The sequence below is a fragment of the Microtus oregoni genome, unplaced genomic scaffold, assembly GCF_018167655.1.
Source record: "Microtus oregoni isolate MIOR12 unplaced genomic scaffold, Mior012 000056F_ref0000123, whole genome shotgun sequence".
Lineage (NCBI taxonomy): Eukaryota > Metazoa > Chordata > Mammalia > Rodentia > Cricetidae > Microtus > Microtus oregoni.
Window position 1 is genome coordinate 3,821,431 of NW_024543832.1, and position 10,822 is coordinate 3,832,252.

The following is a 10,822-nucleotide window of genomic DNA, read 5'->3' on the forward strand; positions in this document are numbered from 1 at the left end:
ATCAGAACCCATGAGATAGATAAAATGGCCCAAGTCGCCCCAACAATGTTTATTAAAAGTAAGGTCCTGTTAAGTAATATAAATATTCTTAGATCACTGTAAATGTTATGATAGACCTTTATTTTAAGCACCACTTTTAATGTTCATTTTTCACTTAAATAAGTTAAGATGTTGGAGGGTGAAGGTGATTTGAATTCCTGATAGCTGGTAGACCCTTTACTGGATTCCACTTCTCTGGAGCAGGAGACTGCCAGCCCAGCAGCGAGCTTGAACATTCATCAGATGCCATGAAGAAACTGTAGTGCAACCATAACTAATTTCTGCCGAAATACAACTCCAGCTCTAGAAGACACTATCCCAGTCATGTCTGTGGCTTCTGCTGGACCAATTTTATGGCCATCAAAAGCCTCAGTGAAACTCAGGCCAGAGATGGTGTGAGAAGTCCTTCTGTATATGTGTTGCTTTTATTGGCTAATGAGTAAAGCTGCTTTCACCTATGGCAGGGCAGAATTTCAAGAAGATAGAGGAAAAAAGACAGTGGAGTCAGAGAGACACCATGTAGTCACTGAAGGAGAAAGATGCCCACCCAGGAACCTTACCATTAAACCACAAGACTCATGGTAAAATACAAAATAATAGGAATGGGTTAATTTAAGATCTAAGAGTTAGTTCATAAGAACTAACAAGCAGTGTTGTAATTAATATAGTTTCTGTGTAATTATTTTGGGTTTGGGCAGCCAGCAAACAAACAAGCAGCCTCTGTCTACAGAGGATCACTTCCCCTGGTGGCCCATCAGAAATTCGGTGAGTGATACACAGTTCTTTTTTTTTTTTTTTTTGAGACAGGGTTTCTCTGTCATGGAACTAGCTCTGGTAAACCAGGCTGGCCTCAAACTCACAGTGATCTGCCTGCCTCTGCCTCCTGAGTGCTAGGATTAAAGGCATACACCACCACTACCTGGCTCAGTTCTTTTCTATGAAGAACTTGTCACACTTTTTTTCCTGGTTTTATAATCAGGCTGCTCAGTTTGTTCTCTGAGTCAGCTGGGAGACACCCTCTAATGCCATCTCTCATTGTTATAACATTAGGCCTATTAACAGGCTTCTCTTGAACTGTCTTTTGAGACAGGGTTTCTCTGTGGTTTTGGAGCCTGTCTTGTAGACCAGGTTGGTCTCGAACTCACAGAGATCCGCCTGCCTCTGCCTCCCAAGTGCTGGGATTAAAGGTGTGCGCCACCACCGCCCGGCCTTGAACTGTCTTTTCTTGCCTACATTTAAGCTTCTTCATCAGTAGTGTGGGCTGAGCTAGTAACACAAAGAGACATCTGAAGTGAAGAAGTAGTGGTGGAGTCAATAGATGTTAGCCACAAAATGCCTGAAGAGTTCCAGAGAGGATGTAGGACAGATAAAGTGGAGCGGAAGCAACAGACACAATAAGGGATAAAATAGAGAAGGTGAGAGGGGATGGAGATTCAAAGCTGACAAAAGATAGGAGGATGCGAGGAGCCACAGAAGAAAAGTTGCATGCCCTAGTCTCTGGTGGAGTACCAGAGAACCATCAAGGGCCTCATCCAAGCCCCTCAACTGTGACAGTACTTCATGCCCAGAGATCACATCCCCCAAGACCTATTCTGGGTTATAACACTACCAAACACCATCTGCTGCATACAGTTGCTGCAAAGTGCTAGGCCTGCTGGTAGTTAAAGCGCAATAAGCCTCCAACCCAAGGATCTAAAGTTTCTAGTTCTAAAGCTGGAAAAATGGACTCTCAGTCATTTGGACTTAGATACGTAAGTCTGTGGGGTTTTCAGTCCAGCCCACATGCCTTAGTTTATCAAGGACATGATACTGCCAATACCACAATACACCTTTGCCTGCTCAAAATTTCTATCCAGATGGAACAGGACTCCAACGTACTCTCCACGTCCTTGTTTGACTGGTGTTCCATGGGGCCCAGCCATACATTTCTGGTTCTATGTCTCATCATTCTTGCTGTTTGGAAACAAAGAAATGAGTGGAAGCACTTCTCCATCACTCATGGTGACCAGCATCCTCTCATACATGTTGACACATGATGCATATGAGGACCAAGTGCTTACCTGAACACACTCCTCTGAGGCAGGTAGCTGAAACCTTTTCTTCCCTGAGAGACTTGATGTCCCAGGAAGTGTAGCAATTACTGCCAGGTCACTTAGAGTTGGCAGCACCGTGAGCCAGAGAAAACTTAATTTCACTTCCCTGTATGTAGAGTAATACAGTGTCATCATTCAACCATAAAGAAGAATGGAAATAGGCCTTTTCCAGGAAAGATCATCCTGGTAAGTATAAGCCAGACTTAGAAGTACAAACAAAGTAGTATGTTTTCTTTCATATGCAGAAGCTATAGTTTTAAAAAGTAAGACATAAAAATAGAAGTGGATAGGGCTGGAGAGATGGCTCAGAGGTTAAGAACATTGATTGCTCTTCCAGAGGGCCTGAGTTCAATTCCCAGCATTCACATGGTGGTTCACAATCATCTAGAATGAGATCTGATGTCCTCTTCTGGTGTTTAGGAATACATGCAAGCAGAATACTGTATACATAATAAATAAATAAATAAATCTTTTTTAAATAAAATAGAAGAGGAACTATTTAGGAAGACAGAGAACCAGAGAGGATGGAATGGGGGACAAGACAGCAAAATTGGTAGGTAAATATTATCAAAGTATATAGTAGGCAAGTATGAAAAATATCAGAAAGAAATCTATGTTCAATGATTCTATACCAAAGCAAAAAAAAAAAGAAAGAAAGAAAGAAAGAAAGAAAGAAAAACCTGTTTAAAAAACAAAGGACATTCAGTGCTGGAAAGAGCTATCTAGTTATGTTTATAGGGTAAAAAGTCAAAGTCCACTTCCAGGTTTGAAAACCTACCAAAACCCACACCAATCCCTGAATTTGCCTTGAAAATCTCACTATTGCGCACCCTGAAAATCTCTGCTGCAGCCAGCACAGCCGGGGGTGCCGGGATTAACACGGAGGCTTCTTTTCAGGTGGAAGAACAGCAACCTTTAGTTTGCCTAGCAACCTTTTATACCTCTACTGCTTCTGTGGAGTCCCACCGACCAGAAAGAACATAAACATCCTTGTCAATTACAGACCAGAAGGAAGTTCCTCTGTCAATCAGGGGGAGTGAGGGCAGCTAGATCACAACAATCTCCACCCTGGAAAACTCCGCCAAGAAATCCTACATAAAGCCTGCCTCCTGCTCAGTTCCCTGCTGCTTCTTGCCCAAGGTGAGGCAGCCCTAATAACCCTTGTGTGAAATTTATTGTGTTCTATGACTTTGTGGTATTCTTTGGTTCCTGACTGGGTGGACTTTGGTGAATCAAGCCTCCACCATGTAGCATTTTGATGTCGTGATCATAGCTATTTCGCTGACCTAGGAGAAGCTTCTAATGCCAGCTCAGAGAAACTGTGATATCGGCCCAGCTCTAAACATCTGTATTAATGTTCATACTTTGTAAGATCTCTGAGATAAAATTTCGACCATGAAATTTTCTCTCTTAAAGAATGCAAGTGATGCTGGGCAGTGGTGGCGGTGCACGCCTTTAATCCCAGCACTCGGGAGGCAGAGGCAGGCGGATCTCTGTTAGTTTGAGACCAGCCTGGTCTACAGAGCTAGTTCCAGGACAGGCTCCAAAGCCACAGAGAAACCCTGTCTCAAAAAACAAACATAAACAAAAAACAAGTTTCCACCTCCTCCCAGCCTCCCATTTCCCTCCCCCTCCTCCCACCCTTCTCCCCCTCCTCCCACCCTTCTACCCCTCCCCCCACTCCTCTCCCCCTCCCTCTCCAGTCCACAGAGCAGTCCAGGTTCCCTGCCCTGTGGTAAGTCCTAGGTCCTCCCCCCTCCGTCCATATCTAGGAAGGTGAACATCCAAACTGGCTAGGCTTCCACAAAGCCAGCACATTAAGTAGGATCAAAACCCCGTGCCATTGTCCTTGGCCTCTCATCAGCCCTCATTGTTCGCCATGTTCAGAGAGTCCGGTTTTATCCCATGCTTTTTCGGTCACAGTCCAGCTGGCCTTGGTGAGCTCCCAGTAGATCAGCTCCACTGTCTCAGTGGGTGGGTGCACGCCTCGTGGTCCCGACTTCTTTGCTCATGTTCTCCCTCCTTCTGCTCCTCATTGGGACCTTGGGAGCTCAATCCAGTGCTCCAGTATGGGTCTCTATCTCTATCTCCATCCATCACCAGATGAAGGTTCTATGATGATATGCAAGGTATTCGTCAGTATTGCTCTAGGATAGGGTCATTTCAGGTACCCTATCCTCAACTGCCCAAGGAACTAACTGGGGACCTCAGCTTGAGCACCTGGGAGCCCCTCTAGGGTCAGGTCTCTTGCCAACCCTAAAGTGGCTCCCTTAACTAAGAATTGTGGTTCCGTGCTCCCCTGTCCAACCTTCCTTTATCCCAATCCTCCTGTTTTCCCAAGGCCCGACCTCCTTCCCTTCTAACTTTTCTCTCCCCATCTCCCCTTACCCCTATCCCACCCCACCCCCAAGATCCCAATTTTCTCCCTGGCAATTTTGTCTACTTCCCTTAGCCAAGAGGATAACTATATGTTTTTCCTTGGGTTCCCCTTCTTACTTAGCTTCTTTAGATTCACCTATTGTAGACTCCGTGACCCTTATTTATGGCTAGAAAGCAATTATGAGTGAGTACATCCCATGTTCATCTTTTTGGGTCTGGGATACCTCACTCAGGATAGTGTTTTCTATTTCCATCCATTTGCATGCAAAATTCGAGAAGTCATTGTTTTTTACCGCAGCGTAGTACTCTAATGTGTATATATTCCATACTTTCTTCATCCATTCTTCCATTGAAGGGCATCTAGGTTGTTTCCAGGTTCTGGCTATTACAAATAATACTGCTATGAACATAGTTGAACAAATGCTTTTGTCATATGATAGGGCATCTCTTGGGTATATTCCCAAGAGTGGTATTGCTGGGTCCAGGGGTAGGTTGATCCCGAATTTCCTGAGAAACCGAAACACTGACTTCCATAGTGGTTGCACAAGATTGCATTCCCACCAGCAATGGATGAGGGTGCCCCTTCCTCCACAGCCTCTCCAGCAAAGGTTATCGTTGGTGTTTTTGACTTTAGCCATTCTCACAGGTGTAAGATGATATCTCAAAGTTGTTTTGATTTGCATTTCCCTGATTGCTAAGGAAGTTGAGCATGACCTTAAGTGTCTTTTGGCCATTTGAACTTCTTCTGTTGAGAATTCTCTGTTCAGATCAGTGCCCCATTTTTTAATTGGGTTAATTAGCATTTTAAAGTCTAGTTTCTTGAGTTCTCTATATATTTTGGAGAGCAGACCTTTGTCTGTTGCGGGGTTGGTGAAGATCTTCTCCCAGTCAGTAGGTTGCCTTTGTGTCTTAGTGACAGTGTCCTTTGCTTTGCAGAAGCTTCTCAGTTTTAGTAGGTCCCATTTATTCAATGTTGCCCTTAATGTCTGTGCTTCTGGGGTTATACATAGGAAGCGATCTCCTGTGCCCATCTGTTGTAGGGTATTTCCCACTTTCTCTTCTATCAGGTTCAGTGTGTTCGGGCTGATATTGAGGTCTTTAATCCATTTGGACTTGAGTTTTGTGCACGGTGAAAGATGTGGGTCTATTTTCATTCTTCTACAGGTTGACATCCAGTTGTGCCAGCACCATTTGTTGAAGGTGCTTTCTTTCTTCCATTGTATACTTTTAGCTCCTTTATCAAAAATGAGGTGTTCATAGGTTTGTGGGTTAAAATCCGGGTCTTCTATACGATTCCATTGGTCGACTTCTCTGTTTTTATGCCAGTACCACACTGTTTTCATTACTGTAGCTCTGTAATAGAGTTTGAAGTCAGGGATGGTAATGCCTCCAGAAGATCCTTTATTGTATAGGATTGTTTTGGCTATCCTGGGTTTTTTGTTTTTCCATATAAAGTTGATTATTGTCCTCTCCAGATCTGTGAAGAATTTTGATGGGATCTTGATGGGGATTGCATTGAATCTATAAATTGCCTTAGGTAGAATTGCCATTTTTACTATGTTGATCCTCCCAATCCAAGAGCAAGGTAGATCCATCCATTTTTTGGTATCCTCTTCAATTTCTTTCTTCAATGCCTTAAAGTTCTTGTCAAATAGATCTTTCACTTCCTTGGTTAGATTTACCCCAAGATATATTATGCTGTTTGTGGCTATCGTGAATGGTGAAGCTTCTCTGATTTTCCTCTCTGCTTCCCTATCCTTTGTGTATAAGAGGGCGACTGATTTTTTGGAGTTGATCTTGTATCCTGCCACATTACTAAAGCTGTTTATCAGCTGTAAAAGTTCTTTGGTGGAGTTTTGGGGGTCGATTATGTACACTATCATATCATCTGCGAATAACGAAAGTTTAACTTCTTCCTTTCCAATTCGAATCCCCTTGATCCCATTATGTTGTCTTATTGCTATTGCTAGAACTTCAAGTACTATATTGAAGAGGTATGGGGAGAGTGGACATCCTTGTCGTGTTCCTGAGTTAAGCGGGATGGCTTTGAGTTTCTCTCCATTTAATTTGATGTTAGCTGTCGGCTTGCTGTATATAGCTTTTATTATATTTAGGTATGACCCTTGTATCCCTAATCTCTCCAAGACTTTTAACATAAATGGATGTTGAATTTTGTCGAATGCTTTTTCAGCATCTAATGAGATGATCATATGGTTATTTTCTTTCAGTTTATTTATATGCTGGATTACATTGATAGATTTTCGTATGTTGAACCAGCCCTGCATCTCAGGAATGAAGCCTTCTTGATCATAATGGATAATATTTCGGATGTGTTCTTGGATTCGGTTTGCCAGTATTTTGTTGAGGATTTTTGCGTCGATATTCATGAGTGAGATTGGCCTGTAATTCTCTTTACTGGTTGAGAATTTGTGTGGTTTTGGTATCAGAGTAACTGTAGCTTCATAAAAGGAATTAGGTAATGACCCTTCTGTTTCTATATTGTGGAATACATTAAGGAGTATGGGTATTAGGTCTTCTTGGAAGTTCTGGTAGAATTCTGCATTGAAACCATCTGGTCCTGGGCTTTTTTTGGTAGGGAGGTTTTTGATAACAGCTTCTAATTCTTCGCGACCAACAGGTCTGTTTAGATTGTTCACCTGGTCCTGGTGTAAATTTGGTATATGGTATTTATCTAAAAAAGTGTCCATTTCTTTTACATTTTCCAGTTTTGTGTTATACAGGCTTTTGTAATAAGATGTGATGATTCTCTGAATTTCCTCTGTGTCTGTGGTTATGTCCCCCTTTTCATTTCTGATCTTATTAATTTGCATATTCTCTCTCTGCCGTTTGATTAGTTTGGATAGGGGTTTATCAATCTTTTGATTTTCTCCAGGAACCAGCTTTTTGTTTCATTGATTCTTTGGATTGTTTTCTGTGTTTCTATTTTGTTGATTTCAGCCCTCATTTTGATTATTTCCAATCTTCTACTCCTCCTAGGTGAGTCTGCTTCTTTTTTTTCTAGAGCTTTCAGGTGGGCTGTTAAGTCTTCAATATGAGCTTTCTCTGTTTTCTTTAAGTGGGCACTTAGTGCTATGAACTTTCCTCTTAGCACTGCTTTCATAGTGTCCCATAAGTTCGAGTATGTTGTTTCTTTATTTTCATTGAATTCAAGGAAGACTTTAATTTCTTTCTTTATTTCTTCCTTAATCCAGGTATGGTTCAGTAGCTGACTGTTCAGTTTCCATGAGTTTGTAGGCTTTCTGGGGGTAGCATTGTTGTTGAATTCTAACTTTAATCCATGGTGATCTGATAAGATGCAGGTGGTTACTAATATTTTTTTGTAACTGTGTAAGTTAGCTTTGTTACCGAGTATGTGGTCAATTTTCGAGAAGGTTCCATGAGCTGCAGAGAAGAAGGTATATTCTTTCCTCTTCGGGTGGAATAATCTATAGATGTCTGTTAAGTCCATTTGCTTCATTACCTCCATTAATTCTCTAATTTCTCTGTTAGGTTTTTGTTTGATTGACCTGTCCATTGGTGAGAGAGGAGTGTTGAAGTCTCCTACTATTAGTGTGTGTGGTTTGATGGCTGCCTTGAGTTTTAGTAATGTTTCTTTTACATACGTGGGCGCTTTTATATTAGGGGCGTAGATATTCAGGATTGAGACTTCATCCTGACGAATTGTTCCTGTTATGAGTATAAAATGTCCCTCTCCATCTCTTCTGATTGATTTAAGTTTGAAGTCAACTTTGTTAGAAATTAGTATGGCCACACCTGCTTGTTTCTTAGGTCCATTTGCTTGATAAGCCTTTTCCCAGCCCTTTACTCTGAGTAGGTGCCTGTCTTTGTGGTTGAGGTGTGTTTCTTGTAGACAGCAGAATGTTGGATCCTGTTTTCGTATCCAATCCCTTAGCCTGTGCCTTTTTATAGGTGAGTTGAGCCCATTGACATTAAGTGATATTAATGACCAGTGGTTGTTAACTCCGGTCACTTTTTTAGTAGTAGGGTTTGTGTGTTTCCCTTCTTTGAGTTGCGCTGGTGAAAGGTCTCTAGATGACTGAGTTATTGTGGGCATTGTTGGACTCCTTGGTTAGTGATTTTCCTTCTATAATTTTCTGTAAGGCTGGATTTGTGGCTACGTATTGTTTAAATTTGTTTTTATCCTGGAAAATTTTGTTTTCTCCATTTATAGTGAACGAAAGCTTGGCTGGATATAGTAGTCTGTGCTGCATCCATGATCTCTTAGTTTTTGGAGTACATCTATCCAGGACCTTCTGGCTTTCATGGTTTCCATAGAGAAGTCAGGTGTAAGTCTGATAGGTTTACCTTTATAAGTAACTTGGCCTTTTTCCTTTGTGGCTCTTAATATTCTTTCTTTATTCTGTATATTTTGTGTTTTGATTATTATATGGCGAGGGGATGTTTTTTTTTGATCCAGCCTATTTGGTGTTCTGTATGCTTCTTGAACCTTCATCGGTACCTCTTTCTTCAGGTTGGGAAAGTTTTCTTCTATAATTTTATTAAGTATATTTTCTGTACTGTTGAGCTGTACTTCTTCTCCTTCTTCTACTCCTATTATTCTTAGGTTTGGTCTTTTTATTGTGTCCCATATTTCCTGAATGTTTTGTGATGAGAATTTGTTGGTTTTGCTGTTTTCTTTGATCAGTGTGTTTATTTTCTCTATGGTATCTTCAGTGTCTGATATTCTCTCTTCTATCTCTTGTAATCTGTTGTTAGTACTTGGCTCTGTCGTTCCTGTTTGTTTACCCAGATTTTCCATCTCCATTCTTCCCTCGGTTTGTGCTTTCTTCATTGCTTCCATTTCATTCTTCATGTCTTTATCCGCTTCCCTAACCTGTTTGATTGCCTTTTCTTGTTTCTCTTGGTTTTCTTGCGTGTCTTTGAGCGATTTATTCATTTCCTCTACCTTTTTGTTTGTAATCTCTAATTGTTTATGGCAGTTTTTCACCTCCTGTTTAAGGTCCTCTATTATTTTCATATAGTTCACTTTTGAGTTGATTTCTTCTATTTCTTCAGGAGTAGGGTGTACAATTCTTATTACGGGATCCCTGGTTTCTGGTGGTGTCATGTTGCCTTTCGGGTTGTTGGAGGAATTCTTGCATTGGCGCCTTCCCATCTCTTCCTTCAAATGGAGCCAGGAGAGGCCTGGTGTCTTGGTCCATTCTTTACTCTGACTGACTCCCTGGGTGTATCTCTTCAGATTAGATGCAGGAACTGTCCCATCCAGATGGAACGCCTCAGCACCAAAACATGGATACCTGGTAGTCCAATGACACGTGGACAAAAGGGGAAATTTGGGGGGCAGGGCTCAGAAGAGTAGAACACAAGACACCCTGCAGCAAAAGCTGAAGGCGTGCATGCTCCATTTTGGGGGTCCTTGAGCCCTGCCAGGTAGGTAGGCACTCCCCGCTCTGGGTGGGTAGCCTTAGTGTAGGAGCAGAAAACTGTTCCTGAGCAAGGGACCTAGCGGAAAACACAGGCTTGGGGGGGGGGGGGGTCGTGAGTAAGAAAGACAGCCCTGCAGAAGGAGCTGGGAGAGGGGTGTTTGTGCTCTCTTCCAGGACAATTCGCCCCTGGATAGCACACACTCACCCGTCCAGATGGAACTCCTCAGCACCTAAACAGAGCCGCCTTGTAGTCCAATGATTCAAGGACAAAAGGAGGAACAGGGCAGGCATGGCGGTATCAGGAGACGCTGGAGCACAAGCTGAAGGTGCCCGGACTCCCTTACAGGGGACCCTGAGGCCTGCCCAGCTGGCAGGCACTCACCGCTCTGGGTGGGTCGCCTTAGTTTAGGAGCTTGAATCTGTACTTGAGCACTGGTCCTAGCATACAGCAGGGCAGGGTTGGGGAGGGGTGCTGGGGGGGCTGGGTCGTGCGAAAGAAAGACAGCCATGCAGAAGGAGCTGGGGGAGGGGGTTTGTGCTCTCTTCCGGGACAGTCTGCCCCTGGATAGCACACACTCACCCGTCCTGATGGGTGCATCAGTAGAACAACTTTAAAGTTCCTCCCTTTCACATTTTTTAAGATCATTTTCTGTTACTTGTGATTAGAAGTTCCTACCTCTCCCTGGAACCTGTGGGTAAGATAGGAGTCAAACATTGTCAAGTACTGTTGCATCACTGTTAATGTTAGCAGTAAACCTCATTATCCCTTTTGATATTTGTTTTCCTCTAAATAACCTAAGATGTTGGTGGCAGGATAGTCTGACTCCCTAGTTAACAGCTGTTACATCCACCCGTGGTGCCCTGGCTGCCTAGCCAAGAAACTAGATACACTACTCTCTTGTA